The 10767-nt window shown below is 39.6% G+C and overlaps 1 pseudogene; it reads right to left on the bottom strand.

The window, feature by feature from the left end:
* Positions 1-1232: 1232 nt before the first annotated feature.
* Positions 1233-6708, bottom strand: LOC140369418 (uncharacterized; annotated as a pseudogene).
* Positions 6709-10767: the final 4059 nt, after the last annotated feature.

The raw sequence follows: 10767 nt of genomic DNA on the forward strand, positions 1-10767 counted from the left end.
TTCATCCACAACAAAGAGACAAACGGCGAAACTTAATATCAGTGAGATTTTATTTATTTATTGTTTATTTATCTTTATTTAACAGGAAAGTCCAGCTGAGATGTGGGAGGGGCCTATTGTACTTTATATTCCTGACTTAAATGTGTTTGATTCTTCTGACTTTTACCCTTTTTACCTTTCAAATGATATATTTTACGTTGAATTATTCATACTTATGGCACGGCCCAAAGTTTTCATCATTATGGACTTCATATGGACAAATATGAATAACATTATGTCTCTGATCATTTCACATGACAAGTCAAACCGACCGAAATCAAGATAAGATCACGTTTTAAATTGACCTGGATATGACGTTATGGCAGTTAAAAGGCCTCAATTATTATATTTTAATCTTGTGTATTTATGTCCAAAGAATAAAGTCTAAAGAAGTCTAAAGTCTAAGATGTACAACTACAGTAGGTGGCGGTAATGTAACACTTGGATAACAACAGCCATAAAACACTAAAGAAGAAGAAATTAAACATAGTAACAACCATTACAAGCCTCTGAACTCTCTGACTGAAATTTGTATCAAGGCTTATAAAATCAATCTGGACACATGCTAAATATATTAAAAACAAACGGGAAAGCGATGGTAAACTTGTTTAGACGGATGAAGAGTGGGAAAGAGTGTGTACATAACAGCGAAGCAGCATAACATCATCTCCATAGTAACAGACAAATGGAACAATGAGACTTTTATTTTCCTATAATGTGCAGTGACTTTGTTTATTTTGATGTTTTTGCTTGTGTTCATTTTATTTTTGCTCTCTGGTAATATTTGGTAATAAAATAAAATAAAATAAAATGAAATGAAATTAAATAAAATTGAATAAAATAAAATAAAATAAAAATAACATAAAAAATAAAATAAACTTTAATTTAATTTAAAATAATAATGACAATAATAAATAAGTTAAATAAGTTAAACAAAATAAATAAAATAAATAAAATAAATAAAATAAATAAAATAAATAAAATAAATAAAATAAATAAAATAAATAAAATAAATAAAATAAATAAAATACACTCTTTAATTGTATTTAATTATATTTAATTTGATCTCATTAATACATAGAAACACAGATTAGCCCTGCTTGTCTCTATGGAGATGTCCCTGCTTTGCCTGCATGTTCAAACACAGATCTGACCTGTAACTCGACTGTAACTCGGAGAGCAAATCGGTGACATCACACCGTGCACGTCGGGTGACAGACCCCGCCTCCGTATACAGGAAAGAAAAAAAGGTTACGCGGTGCGCCTTTAATCCCCGCCTGGCCCGTCCCTTTAGCCCCGGTGCTGTGTCGGCGTGGCAGACGGCTGACAGTGAGGGCCCCTGACGTCGAGGACCATTATAACCAAAGCGCTGGGGGCCCCGCCATGGCCGCCCCGTCATGGCCGCCCCGTGACAGCGCTGTCAGAGGAGCAGCAAACCAGAAAATGACCCGCTCTGTCTGACACTTACAACGCACTCATCCCCCCGCACTCACAACCCGGTCCCTCCCCCTTCTCTCTTTCTCTCCTCTATCGTTTCTCTCTTGTCCTCTGTCACGTTTCCTCTCCTTTATCCCCCTCTCTCTCTTTTCCCAGTTCCTCTCTTCTTCTTCTTGCTCCCTTTCTGCTTTCTCTCTAACTCTCTTTCTCTCCCCTGCTGCTTTCCTTCTTTCCTCTCTCCTCTTTCGTTATTCTCCTTTCCTCTGTCGCGTTTCCTCTCCTTTATCTCCTTCTCTCTCTTTCTCCGGTTCCTCTCTTCTTCTTCTTCTTCTTGCTCCCTTTCTGCTTACTCCCTGACTCTTTAACTCTCTCCCTCCCTGTCTCTTTCTCTCCTTTTTCATTTTTATCTTTTCCTCTGTCACGTTTCTTCTCCTTTTCCCCTTTCTCTCTCTTTTCCGGGTTCCTCTCTTCTTCTTCTTGCTCCCTTTCTGCTTTCTCTCTAACTCTCTTTCTCTCTTGTCTCTTTCTCTCCCCTAATGCTTTCCTTCACTCTTTCTCTCCCCTTTTGTTGTTCTCTTTTCCTTTGTCACGTTTCCTCTCCTTTATCTCTTTCTCTCTCTTTTTCCTGTTCCTCTCTTCTTCTTCCCTTTCTCTCTGACTCTTTAACTCTCTTCCTCCCTGTCTCATTCTCTCCTCTTTCATTTTTCTCTTTTCCTCCGTCACGTTTCTTCTTTTCCCCTTTCTCTCTCTTTTCCGGGTTCCTCTCTTCTTCTTCTTCTTCTTCTTGCTCCCTTTCTGCTTTCTCTCTATCTCTCTACCCCGCTGTCTCTTTCTCGTCCCCCTCTCCTTCCCTCCCTCTTGCTCTCTTTCTTTCCTCTTTCCTCTCCTTCCTTCCCTCTTGCTCTCTTTCTTTCCTCTTTCCTCTCCTTCCCCTCTCTCGTCTCCCTCGCTCCTCACATGTTTATTCTTCTTCCTCTCCCTCCTCTTCCTTCTGCACAGTCCGTTACATCCCTTCTTTCATCTCTTCCTCTTCCCACTATCCTTTTATTCTCTTCTCCCCCTCTCCATTTTTTCCATTTCTCTCCCCTCTTTTATATTATAGTCTTTTTCACTCACTCGTACTCTACCCATCTTTTCCTCTTCTCTCTTTCCCCCTCTTTCTCACATTTTCTTTCCTCTCTCTCTCTCTCTCTCTCTCTCTCCACTTCTCTTCACTCTCTGCCTCATTTTATTCTCCCTCTTTGCCTCTACACAGTGTTTTCACTCCATGTGCATGTCCTTCCCTCTTCTTTCTCTCTCCTTCTCTCCCTCTTTCCCTTTTTCATCACCCTCTCCCTCCCCTTCCATCCATACTTGTCTCCCCTCTCCACCTTTACCCCTCTCTCTCTCTCTCTCTCTCTCTCTCTCTCTCCCTCTTTACTTCTCTCTCCCTCTTTACTTCTCTCTTTGTCTTGACCTTTCTCTCTCCTTCTTTCTCTCTCACCCAGTACCTCTCTCTCTCTCTCTCTCTCTCTCTCCCTCTCTTTACCTGTCTTTCTCTTGCTCCCCCCTCTCTCTCGCCTCTCCCTATTTACCGCCCTCTCTCTCTCTCTTCTTCACCCCCTCTCTCCCTCCCTCTCTCTCCCCCTCTCTCCCCTTTCGCTCTCTCTTCTCCCCTCCTCCCCTCTCCCCTTCCTCTCTCTCTCTTCTCCCCTTTCCTCTCTCTCTTCTCTTCTCTCCCTTCTCGCTCTCCCTCCCTCTCTCTCTCTCCTCCCTCTCTCTCTTCTCTCCCCCTCAACCCTCCCTCTCTCTCTTCCCTCTCTCTCTCTCTTCTCTCCTCTCTCCCTCTCTCCCTCCCCTTCCTCTCTCTCTCTTCTCTCCCTCTCTCTCTCTACCTCTTCCCTTTCTCTCTCTCTCTTCTCCTCCACTTGGACTTTTTCCTCCTCTGATGCCTCTCGTCGTTGGTTGTTGCTGGTGAATTAATTGGTCCCTGAATGAATTGCTTTGACAGGGCCCATTCATCATGTGTTTGGTCTGACAGAGACGGGGGGATGGAGGTGTCTGGGGAGAGGGAGGCCTGCAGGAGGCGAGTGAAGGAGCGTGCGGGTAATATCCAGATGGGGGTGGGCGATTGTTCTCGTAAAGTGTTTATAACGTACTACAGATTTAATAAACGCACACTTCGGCCGTCTGAACATCTTTATCCGCGTGTAGTTTTGACGCCTTTAACTGTAACTAAATCACTTCCGGAAGTCGCCGCACAGGAAACGACCAGCAGAGGGCGCAAGAGTCGGATCTGCCGGTGCGCTGCAGAGGACATGCTGTGTTTTTTCAACCCGTTCAGACACTTTTTCGGTTAAAATGATACTGCAGAGCGCACCCGGAGTCACGTTTAGCTTCATTCCCAGTTTGATAAAGTCCTCTCCCCTCCGAGCCTCGGAAACACTCCATCCTGAATCTCCTCCATAACTGACCTTTTCTTCATCTGTGTCGCGGCTCTGAGAATCTTCTGCTGTTTTTAACTCCACAAAACATCTCCAAACTCGCTCTGAGCATTTCTCCCATCTAATCACGATCAGTACAACTGCGTGGCTTAATGGCGTAATTCCTTCCGCAGCCAGTAGATGGAGCCAAACTGCGGTTACGCTATAGTCGCCAAAAGGCAAAGTTACATTATTGTTTAGTTCTAAAACATGAAATGCCAAACTAATAGTACTAAAGAACAGGTTTAAATGCCAATAACAATACAAATGATGCATAATATTTGTCCTTTAATGTTCTTGGAAGGACAAAAAGAGAAAAACAACGCTCCAAATCTGGTATTTTCAAAGGATAAACACAAAAATTTGTAAAAAACTAAATTATATCAGAAGGTGCGGCGCAAGAAACTACTTTTGTCACCTGTAGATTTACTCACTGTGGGAAGAGGAACCAAAGCTTTAACTCAAGAAAGAGACGAAAAACATGTCACAAACATGTTTTACACGACGTTAACGCTGTCTTTTACGTTGTTTCTCAAGACAATGACCCAGTATCGAAGCAGACTGCGCTCACTTTTGCCATTACCTACGAATAAAACCAACCCAAACCTGATCATTCTGACGTAACGCTGCTAAATTAAGCGCTCGGATTGCTTTCCACGCCGTTGTCTGTCAAAACAAATGACGTATTGACACTTTTGACGCTTATGTTTTCTCGTCTCTGACCGGCTCGACCTCTTCGCCCACTTTTTATCTGCTTCATTTAGTCCGTAACGACCCACACAACACAACACAGCGCCGCCGTCGTCCCTTTTACTGCGCGTCTCTGGCTGATCCTCTTTTGTGGCGCGTTGTAAAGGTCTAAAATGGCTTCGTTCTCAGTCGTTCTCAGTCGTTCTGCCCGGGCCCCGGGTTTGGCGTTTCGCGATTCCATTTGCCTCTGAATTCCCAAGTGGAGGATCGCGCCGATATTGTCCGTCCCACGTCGGTTTTCATCCATTTCGCTGTTTGTTTTGATGGCGCGGGTGGAGAAATGGCACTTCTGCGGCGACGAACACCTCCAGCTCGCTCGTTTTTGACGTCTCTTCGCCGATCGCCGCCGTCTGTCGCGGGTCATCTGAGGTTAAAGGCGTCGCACCTGATTTTTACTGAATAAACTGTACTCATTTAGTTTCAAACTCTTTGCAGCGGTCAGAACGTATCCCTCACTTTACGAACGCGCAACGACTAGCTTGTAGGGCCTCAAAGCTAATGCTAACCTTTATTAAAATGTAAACTACACAAAAAATAAACAACCAATTACATTTGAAAGTAAAGACCGTCTGGTTGTTTTTATGTGAAGATTATTTCAGTTTGTCGTTTTAATTTGTTCAATAATAAATAAATAAAAAGGCCTCAACAGTAGAGTTAGCGTTAGCATTGTGATAAAAACATGAGCTTTGTCTACTGTGGTGAAGTGTTGACATGCTTTATGAAGTATTTAACATGTTACTGCCTGATCTTATTGTATTTGTTGATTTATTTTAGACTGATTAAGCAAAAACCCCATCGAGATCAGACAAGAAGTACTGATGCTAACACTGAGCTAGCAGGTTAGCTGTGGGGTCAGCTCTATGTTCGCCGAGACCTGGGTTACGGTTACGGTTAGGGTTATATGCTGCTATATTTTATGCTGTAAAACAACACATTTATGCACTACATTTGGGGCTGTGGAACCTGAACCAGTCGCCTATGCTAGCATTAGCGTAGTTCTCCCGTTCATAGAAAAGGGGGAACATAGGTACTGCTGAACATAGCTATGTACCCGTTAGCTGTTGTGGGGAGCGTACCTATGTCTCGGGGAACATAGGGCTGACCGCGCTGTTACCTTTTCGTCAAACTGACCAGCTAGTTCCATTTACCTTGAAACTGCGGCGCTCCACTTCCTTCTCCATTTATTTCTTAAGAATTAAAATAAAATGAATAATTAAGGAAGACAAAGTGGAGAGAGAGAGAGTTCCAGATGATGATCACAGTCACATGTTCAGACCTTTACCACGTAAATACTTCACCTGGAGACATCTATGTGTTTATACAAGTAAGTGCTTTTGTCGCTAAGCTAATGCTAACGTATAATGAATGTAATCAATCAATCAATCAATCAAGGGCCTATCGTGAAAAGGGCCTATTTAACGGAAAATGTCGGCCATGTTGTGGGGGAGGGGCAGGACTGAAGTTAAAATGTAACAAACACATTTATTGTATTTAAAACATTTATTTAAAAATAAGTCTTTCCTAATTTTTGATCACTTATACTTTCTTCTGTTGGTCTGTGGAATAAAAGGATTTTTTTATAATCAACTAATATATCTAGTTTTAGTCACCGCTTCGATCAAAGAAAACGTAAGTTTAGTCTTAGTTTTGTTCACGTTATTTCACACCGATCACTGTTTATTTCACTTTTATTCCGTTTCAATCAGCGAAACAACAACACCGGCAAAAGCTACGACAAAAATACTTCAGTCGAGGAAAGTAAAAGTTGAGTTCACGCAAAGGGACGTTCTCGGCGACGCGCTGACGTGTCTGCGAGGCCATTTCCCCGCTAGCAAAGCTACGCGCCTTTAAACGCGCACGCGAACCTACAAAACGACCAAACGATGCGGCTCTTCCCGCGATGCCGCTTCGACGGGCGCATCCTGTCGCCGTCGCCTCCAAATTGGCAGAATCCTCCGTCGAAAACCCGCTGGCGTGTGAACTTGTCACTCACAGCCGCCCGCCATACGACGCGCTGCATGGCAATGGAGCGCTTATTTACCGTTTCCGAGGATTTTTCTTTTTTTTGAGCGAAACACACTTAAAAAACGCCTGTCGCTCTCTGTCAAATATTAATTAACGGAGCTGGTTAAACGCGCCTGTCACGGTTGTCTACTTGAACGCCGGCGCCCGTAAATAAAAATGCATAAATGCGAAAGTAATAGCCGTAATGCGAAGCGCGTTGATAATTTGATGAACGGTACGGATTTTAATTAATTTAACCGAAAAGCGACTCAAGCCTAAAGCTAATTGTAATATATAGAAAGTGAAGTAATTCTTGTAATGCACAGAATAGGCCTCAATTTCGCCGTGATTTTAAGAGAAAGTAATTGTAGAGTTATTTTTATTGGGGTCGACGGCGCGACTCAAACAAGGCTTTTTACGTAATGAAATGTAGCGATCGCTCACAGTAGAAAACGAGAACGGAACAAATATTTTTTATGTTGAAACTGGATGTTCAAACCGTGCAGGACGTTAGGCGAGAGTGAAGTGCGGGAAAAGTGAGTTTATTTGCACAAAAAAAGGAGTTTGAAGCCGCCGTACCCGATTTTTCACTGTTTTGAACGGTGAAAAATAGAGCTAATTCATTTACCTGATTGTTTTTGCCAGTAATAAAGTTAAATCAGTTTTGTCCCGGTATAAATAAGTGTCTATTCAGGTCAAAATGAGACCGCAGCGCTTTGTCTGTCTCCAACTATTCAGCGCTTTAGTCTCCGAGAAGCAGGAAGTGCGCCGTTAGCATGCTAATGTGTGTTAGCTTTACACGGGACGGCAGAACTCGCCCTGAGCTCAGACAGACTCACGAAAACTGCTTGAATAAACTCAGTGAATATTTAAGACGTTCAGAGTGAATTGGGAAAGTGAGCGACACGAGTGGAGAGTTTAACATGAACTAGCTCTAGTTTTTTACGTTTCAATATAGTAAAAATCAGGTACAGGAGTTCAAATGTGGACAGTAACTCTAAGAATGAGAGTTAACAAGGGGACAATACCCAAAAAACATTAAAAAATATATCTTTTAATGGGCAGTAAATCAACCAACGGCATAAGCAAACTAAAGTCAACTTAATTTAATATTATTGGCAATTTAATCAGAACTAGAGACAAAACGATTGTCTAAAGCTCCTGTAACTTAAACCTCAAAGCTAAAATAAATATTATTTGATAAATGACTGATAAACAATAGTAACAAAACATAATAGACACAAGGGAAAAACTAAATAACTTAGTTTTTAACATTGTTCCCGCGTCAAAAACACATCTAGAGTTGTTTTTAGCTTCGTTCACGTTCGCTTCATGAATCCTGTTTACGAGGTCTTCTTCTCCGAGCCTTACAAAACACTCAGTTTCACGTTTCCCAGTTGTGCGACGTCAAAAGTAGAGCTCTGGACGTCTCCTGAGCTGTTTTTGTGAACTTTGGCGTCACGCAGCGATCTTGTTTGTATCATATGTCATGTTTATCATATACTGTCACTGTGTACGTCTTCTTCACCTGTAAACTAGTACAAATCACCTTCATTAAAACTGCGCATTTATATTAGCACGTCGGGACAAGCTAGCTTTTGTTCATTTCCACACGGTAATTCCCTCTGCTGCCAGTAGATGGAGCGCTAACACCCATCCTGATGTGGGAACGCCTGATTGAGAGAAAGTAATGATAAGAGTTTGTCGTTATTTCAAGTTAAATTTATCTTAAGTTAACGATGTAATTCAGAATGTGAGCGCTTTAAATGCAGTTCTGTCACGTTTTCACAACAGGAACACAGTTATGAATATAATTATTAGAAATCGTTTGATGGACCTTCACTCACATTTAAACTCTTTGTAAAGTGGCAATCCTCTATTAAATGTGGAGTAAATAACACAACAAACACATATAATTAATATTAACAATTAGCAGTATTTAAAAGTGTATTTTGTAGCATGTTCTGTCACTTTGACTAATTAGAGCAGTGTATTCTGAATAATTACAACATTTCACATTGAGTTGCTTTATATTATAGTGTGAAAACAGGATTAACCCGGCTTTTTGTTTCACTGTTTGTTATACATTTATTTATTTATTCAGTCAAAGTATTTAGTATAAGTTTATTTTTAAATTTTCTTTTTTAAATTTTCTTTTTCCAACTTTTTTCAAAAATCAAACACAAAATAAGTATATTTTTATTTTTTATTCATGCCTTATATATATATATATATATTGATATTTTTGCTATTATTGTTGTTTCATGTTGCACTTTATGTTTTTGTTCACAATGACAATAATCACTTTTCTCATTCTCTCAAACAAAAGTCACACAGTCAAATACCACGATATTTTCCTCTGATTTTAGAAAAGTAACTGTACTCTGAACACCGCCGACACGATTATCTCTTTCCCAACACGACCAGACGAACCTCACATCAGCCGCTCTGTATTTTGCCTAATTTACGTAGAGTTATTCCAGATTTTATGCCAGTTTTATTCCTTCTGTTTGCGACTTGAACCTGCGAACTCTTCATTTTGTGGCGACTGCTTGAACGACTCTGCAACTGTCTAACATTCCAAGGTTTTATTTGTTAAACTTCACTTGTTTGCACGTTGTCGACAGGAAAAGCTCATAAATTAGACGCATTATCACACTTTTTTAACCTTTTAATGCTGCTTCTGTTTAAATCTGCTCAATGTCTCACCCGTGAATGAATCGTGTTATAATAAATCGTGGAGTATGTTCACCGTGAGGATTAAAGCGTGAATATGATTTGAGTTTAAATCCCTAAAACTAATGAATAATTGAGTTGAATAATTCAGGTTTGCTCTTGAAGAGGTTTAAGAGAGAATAATAGAGTTTATATTTAAATAAACTTGTCTTTATTTAGACTTCTCAGAGCAGTTTTCACACACTTTTTCTTCTTCTTGAGTTAAACAGAAGCACTCAATTTTAGTAAAAGTACAGATACATGAGCAAAAACGTAAAAGTATTGCATAAAATAACAGATTTTAAGAACTATTAGAGTCAGATTTAAGGGTTTTTGATGAAGAATTGTGCTGATTTTGGGGTTTTCTTTTTTACTGGCTAGAGCCACCTCTAGTTTTTCATTTGGAAAGTCTTTTACTTTTTATAGTTTACTTTTAATGTACTAAAGTAAAGAACAGATACAGAACGACACATTCTTAACCTTAAAAAAATACATTTGTTTCAGCAAAAAAATGAAATATTCTGCCAGTGAATTTTACTCATCAAGAATTCCTGAAATAACATTAAAACACGAACTTATTTAGCGTTTATTTAGTAGAAGTGTCTTAAAATGAGATAAGTCAAATATTTTTTGTCTAGATTTAAGTGAATAAATCAAATTTTTTTATGACATTTGTAGTACTTTTACGTTTGTACTTTGTTCCACCACCGTCCTTTGTGACAAAATCTTTACAATCTTTACTAAAATTAACTATTATTTTAGCAGTCGACTAATTACTTAAGTAAAAGTACAGATACGAGTGCAAAAAATGACTCGAGTGAAAATAACACATTCAAACACATTCTTTTTAAGTAAAGTTCCTGTTTAAAAATGTACTTTGGATAAGGTCCCCCCTGCTGTTTGCTTTGTGCTTGGAAACATTGGCCCAATATATTAGACAATCAAAAACTATTTATAGTGTCGCAATTGATGGAAAAATCTGTATTTTTTTACGTGTTAAATGTAGTCTACAGCACAGTACTTTTATTTTTTGACTTTTTCCCATCACTATCGACTGTCAACAGTATTTTAATTATACGTTGAGACTTTTTAAATGAAGACAGGTTGAAACGTGGCGACTGAAAGCTTCTAGAGAGAGAGTATTTACAATTTTAGCGTGTTATTATAATGAAAATCGGAAATTGTAGTCTGTTTAGTCCAGACAAACCATACAATTATCAAAAAAAGACGATTTATTTTTTCTATAGTCAACAATTAAAACCAATTATTGTGTTTCTTGTCAGATTTAGTTAAATATTTACTTTTCAACGCCAAAGTAAAAGCTTGAGTACTTTCCCCAAATACTTTCTTTTACTACTTT

Source organism: Eucyclogobius newberryi, unplaced genomic scaffold (genome assembly GCF_026437365.1).
Source record: "Eucyclogobius newberryi isolate DKJ021-1_F unplaced genomic scaffold, fEucNew1.0.hap1 SCAF_20, whole genome shotgun sequence".
In the NCBI taxonomy this organism is placed as follows: Eukaryota; Metazoa; Chordata; class Actinopteri; order Gobiiformes; family Gobiidae; genus Eucyclogobius; species Eucyclogobius newberryi.